This window comes from Thermobia domestica, chromosome 14, assembly GCF_964235325.1.
Source record: "Thermobia domestica chromosome 14, izTheDome1.hap1.1, whole genome shotgun sequence".
NCBI classification, from domain to species: Eukaryota; Metazoa; Arthropoda; class Insecta; order Zygentoma; family Lepismatidae; genus Thermobia; species Thermobia domestica.
The window spans coordinates 130,565,241-130,571,240 of NC_137467.1; positions in this window are offsets into that span (position 1 = coordinate 130,565,241).

Consider the following 6,000-nt stretch of genomic DNA (forward strand, 5'->3'; position numbering starts at 1 on the left):
CCATTGTGGTTCTTACTATGGTCTTGAAGTCTCATCCTTTCACCTTGAAATCTACTCTTTTACTACAAAGAATACCTGAGATATTCTTCCGTTTATTCCATTTTAATTCTGTTCTCTATTTCTGCATCTAAATTCCTATTCCTATTCACTGTGGAACCTAGGCATTTAAATGTATTTACTTTCTTTATATCTTGTTCTTCCATCTGGAGTTCAGTCTCCATCTCCTCCAAAGTTCATATATTCTGTATTCTTCCTACTGGTTTTTGATCCTCTATCCTCCAAAACTCTTTTCCACTCTTCCAGCCCTTCTCTGTTGGTATTATATAAGACAGTGTCATCTGTAAACAGAATACCCCAAAGCTGATTGATATTCCATACCTTTCTTATACATATTTTAGGACAGGCGAACATACTTTCCTGGTACATCTCTACTTCTTATAAATCTTCAGATCTCTTGACGCGTTATGCAATCATAAGCTTTCTCCAGGCGAAAAAACACTACATGTTGTTCTTTCTTCTTTTGTTGATATTTTTCTATCATTTGTCTAATTGCAAAAATCGCATATGTTGTTCTTCGACATGCATGAATTCAACTTATTGATTTCCTATTGATGTTCCTTCCTGAAGTCATCTCTCAAGGATTCTTTCTCAAATCTTCATTGTATGCGACATTAGCTTAGTCCCTCTATAATTATTGCAATTTTGAATATCCTTGTCCTTGAAAATTGGTATTATTTTACTATCTATCCATTTCTTGGGTATTCTTTCTCCGGCAAATATCCCGCAACAAATTAAACAGTATATTTATTCCTTCTTCGTCGAGGTATTTCATTCGGGTCAGTTGCGTTGCTATTTTTGTTTTGAGTACCGCTAATATTACGGTACTTCTTCTTTCCTTACGTTGTCTGCAACTCCTTGGTCCTTTGGTACACCATCCTTCAAGATTACTGTCAAGTTTTCTTCATTTAGCAGCTTTGTATAATAGTTTCCCATCTTCTCTTGACTTTATTCTTCCTGTGGTACTTTCCTTCTTTCCTTATATGTATAATATGAAAGAAATCTTCTATTGCATTGTCTCGTGCACAAGAGTTCCCTCTCATTTTTGCTAGTTCCCGGCGGGAGCTCATGTGGTTCGGATTCCACGTTAATCAGTAGGTCCACGTCTCATATAGCCTCGCTGCTGAAAGGGACGCTAAACTAAAATCAACTCAACTCATTTTTGCTAGTTTCAAGTTCTTCGTACACTTCTCGCTAGGCTTCTGACTTTACTTTTTGCACTTCTTTTACCTTCTGTGTTCAGTTTCCAGAATCATTCTCGTTCCTCGTCAGTTCCAAATTTGTCTTAATCTCATCACCAAATGTCTTTATCTATTGGAGCACCTTTGCCTGAAGTCTTACCTAGTACTTCTTCCTCCCACCATTTGTTCACTCCTTTCATGGGTTGTACTCTTTGTAATACGTTTCCTTTGGACTCGCATCTTAGATTTGGGTCTTTGAGTTTCTACCACTTAATGTTAGCTGTAGTTTTCTTAGCGATTCTTTTCCTTTTGCAGGTGAATTACAATCAAGTGCTAGGACTCTGTGATGTACTGCTTCTTTGTACAATTCTTTCAACAATTCTTTTCAAGTTGTCTTCTGTTGAAAAGAGAATCTATTTGGCTCTCCCTTGTTCCACTTTTATATGTAACTAACTGCTTTGTATTTTCTTGGATTAATGTGTTACATATAGTATAATCACATGCCGGTGCAAAATTTAATATTCTCTCCCCTTACCCATTCTTTTCTCTGATATTCCAACCTTCGTGGACCCTTGAAGATATAACTCCTCCTTTAGTACCCACATTTCCGTTTAGATCACCAATTATTCTTTCTTCCTTTGGTATGTTTACTCCAAATCATTCCAGAAAGTGTCATTTTCTTCGGATTCGTATCAACTTGCGGGTCGTACACGCCCATAATTCTAAACATTTCTTCAAGACACGATTTGATACTCACAGTTCTAACAGTCACATTTGCACCAACTACACATTAAGTTATTTCACTATCAGGACAATTTCTGCCCCCATTCCTACCTTGTTGAACTTCCCCACCATACAGTAGTTTATATCTACTTTTTAGGTCCTTCGCTGTATATCCTCTCCATCTTATTTCCTGAACACACAGTGCTTCTATTCTTCTTCTTGCCATTAGGTCTGCCACTTTCCTTCCTCTTCAGCTCATCGAGGCCACATTTAAGGTTCCTAATTGTATATGAAATCGCTTCTTTAACAGTTTTCGCGCATTACTTGGTAGCTGTCCCTCATTTCTCACAGGAGGCAGGCTCTTACGCGTCGCTTCCAGAGAACACTATCATTTTCCTAGGCAAAATGTTGGTTTTGGCTAGGCAATATGTTTTTAAGTCCGGATGCACTTCCTAACGCTAATCCTCACCATTTATCCGGGCTTTGAATCGGCACTAAGTTATACTGGCGTGCGCCTCCAGTAGTTGATTTGAAAATGATATTCAGTTTTCCCCATAAATCCTTTCCATCCTCTTTGTTCCTTGTGGCCATGCATCACAATAATCGCAGAACATTACGAGTAGGAGGACACACAGTGTAGTATCAAGAAGGAACCACTTCACAAAGATTGACGCTACTCATTACATTGACGCTGGAACCCCAAGCTAACAATGTCTAGTGGCACATTCTGTAACTACAAAACGTATCCATATTGTGTTGTAATTCCGATTACTTTTGTGTACCCTCTCCTATTGCTGATTGTTATATGAACAATTACACTTACACGACACCATACCTAACCTGTCTCTCCATATGTTATGTATGTTTCTTCATAGCTTATGGCATTTTTATCAGCGCCCTAACACTTGGTCTGATGCCTACATTTTCATCTGACCCGATGTCCTATGGCCCAGATGTCTCTCCTGAAGTTTTCGTGCTCCTTTGTCTGTCTTCCCCCTATCCAGCCATTCTTTCAGCCACCCCATTGAAACTGAAGAAGGAAAGCTGTTCTAAAGTTGGCCTAATGAAAAGGAATGCTGAAGAAAAAGCAATGGAAGAAAGGAAGATCAATGCCCAAGACAGGAAATATCCTTCCATTAAGAAGATAAGTCATGCTAGAAGAGATTCGTAATTTAAAGCCAAGTTGAAATACTAACTCAAGGAGAGGGAAGAAGATCAGCGAAGTACTAGTGAATGGAAAGCTGTATCATCAATAGAATGAAAAGAACTTTAACTCAAAATTGGATACATTTGCTTGTCAAGAATATCAATTATCTAATATATTTATGTTTTATAAATAAATGAAAGTCTTTGCTTTCAATTCAATGGATCTCTTTTAATTTCTTCAGTTTGTTTCTTAAAATATATTTCTTTGAGACACGTTTTAACAAGTGATGGGTACAAAAACCGGTTTTTCGGTTTCTCCAAAAACCAGTTCGCTTTTCACTGAAACCGGTTTCGGTTTTCTTCAAAATCGGCTCGGTTTCCACCGAAACCGGTTATCGGTTTTCTCCAAAACCGATTCGGTTCTTTTAAACCGGTTCCGGTTTTTTTTAATTTGTTCTTTTTCTGACCAGAATAGTGTTTCGTTGTTCTACGGAAACCGAATCCGTTTCCACAGAAAGTTTTATGTGTTTTCCAAACCTTTTCAACGAAACCAGTTTCGGTGAAAAAACCGAACCGTTTTTTTTAGAGAAAACCGGAACCGGTTTCGGTGAAAAACCGAACCGGTTTTTGGAGAAAACTGAAACCGTTTTCGATGAAAAATCGAAATGTCGGTTTTTCGGTTTTCGGTTCTCTAGAAACCTGTTTTCGGTTTTTATAAAGACCGATTTTGCCCACCCCTAATTTTAACGGTGTTGAATACTTGTGCCATCTTTATTTTTTTAGCCCATTGAATTTTACGGGGAAATATTGTTTATTTGAAGTGAAATGGATTTTTTAGTAGTTTTATTTTATTGATTTCTCCTTCAAATCTACTTAATTTGTGAAAATTAAGGTTTATAATACAATAATTTTAATATTTAATAATCAAATTTAATTTGAGTAATATTATAATGCAAATTTAATTTGAAAAAGCAAATAAGGAATCAGCAAAGAAGCAAAGAAGGAATCAGTAAAATAACATCATTAAAATCCCAGTTAATTTAAAAGATAATAGAAAAATTTACCCTAGACACAGCAACTCAATATGCTAAGAAATAAGGATGGCCTAGATTTCAACACGGGTTAGCAACTGCCTATTCAGTAGCTTTTACAAGTAATGAAAGAAATTTATCTGAGATCTCGCATCCACATAACTTTTAACAATAACGCTATCCATGAATTTCTTAAGAATTCAGAAAACATACAGCATCCATCGTCAGTACTATCTATGTTCAAATTCTTATCTCTCCTCTCGAAAGAGGAGGGGCGGAAAGCTGCTAGTTTCGTGTCTTACCTTTAACGGGATGACTCTGTCCAGTGTTCATCTTAAAAGTTCTTTTATTGTATAACTAAACAAAATAAAATAACAAAAATACCATATCCAGAGAATATTTATAAAAATGATTTCTTGCTTCATCAGATCCTTCATCAGGATTTGTGGAGAAATTCAACATAATTCAGCTGATGGTATCGTGGTTTGTCTTTTTAACTGCTGAACATTATAACGTATTTCTTTTCTTTAAAAAAAATGCAAGTTTACTAATAAAATAAACATCTCGATTAATAACACCTCTAAAAAAAAGTAACTACCAGGTAAGTGGCCAGGACTTTCCTTTTTTTAGCGGAGGAAAGGGTCTAAATGTAGGCAATGTCACTGCATAGAAAAACGTAATCGTTGATGTTTGATAGAAATAAAATCAAAGACATCGCCATAGGTCAAAACTTATTCAAAATACAAGCCACATGACAGCACGTAATTAGATCGAAAAATTTTCGAAAGTGAACAAAATAATAAGAGGAGATGTTATTTAATTAAAAGGAAAAAACGTGAAGTCACAAGTCAAGGCAGCACTGGAAGGCAGATATTTCGTCCTATACAATTTCAGTGAGCTTGAAATTTACGAAATCACTAAAATTCGTAAATGAGGTATGCTTGCTTAATAATTATCATAAACTTGACGATAATAGTTATGAACAAAAAGATGGGATAGCTATGGAAAGCCCACTATCTCTACTATTAACAAATATAGTAATCAATAACTTTGGGTCAGGCCTTCTTGAGAAACCGGAATTAAGATACATCAAATATTTTCGTTACGCTGATGGCAAGCTTATAATTTACAAGTCTGACCAATTAAAATATCTAATGACTCAATTGGAACAAATAAACTCTCAAATTAAATTTAAGCTTAATTTAGGTAACTATAACTGCATCAGGTCCTTGGATGTTACTTTCTATAGGCTATACAATAAACTCCAGGCGAAAATTTACAGAAAACCTATTACTAGTAGCTGCTGCATACACACAAAATTGGTATATCCTTGGATTAAAGCAAACATCTGAATTAATATGTTCTTCAGAGCTTATACATTAGTGACTTCAAGGACTGATTTAAACGAAGAAACTAAATACCTAAGAACTAAGAACTGATTTAGGTTTTAGGAATGGGTACAATAGACTCACTATGGAAGGTTGGCAACAAAAGGGTATTTAGCATTATACAAAGTTCAAAAATTGGTGAAAGTAAAATAGAATATAAACAAGTAGATAAATAAGTTTCTTTTCCGTTACTTCCTAGTTGTCGTATGGACTAAGATAAATTGCAATAGACCATAACTTAAAAAATTTGAAAGATCTTTGAGTGAGTTTAAAATATATTTTGTTGATAAAAGTTTTGATAGCGGCATGTACGAGCTATCTTGTTCGTGCTTAGACACTTACATTGGTATGATCAAAAGGAATATCAACACCACACTGAAGGAAGATCCAAGAGAGTCACGAAATGATAAAGAATCTATTTTGGGGTTGTCCAAACATTTAGAAAAAACAAACATTTTTTGTAGGATATTAAGA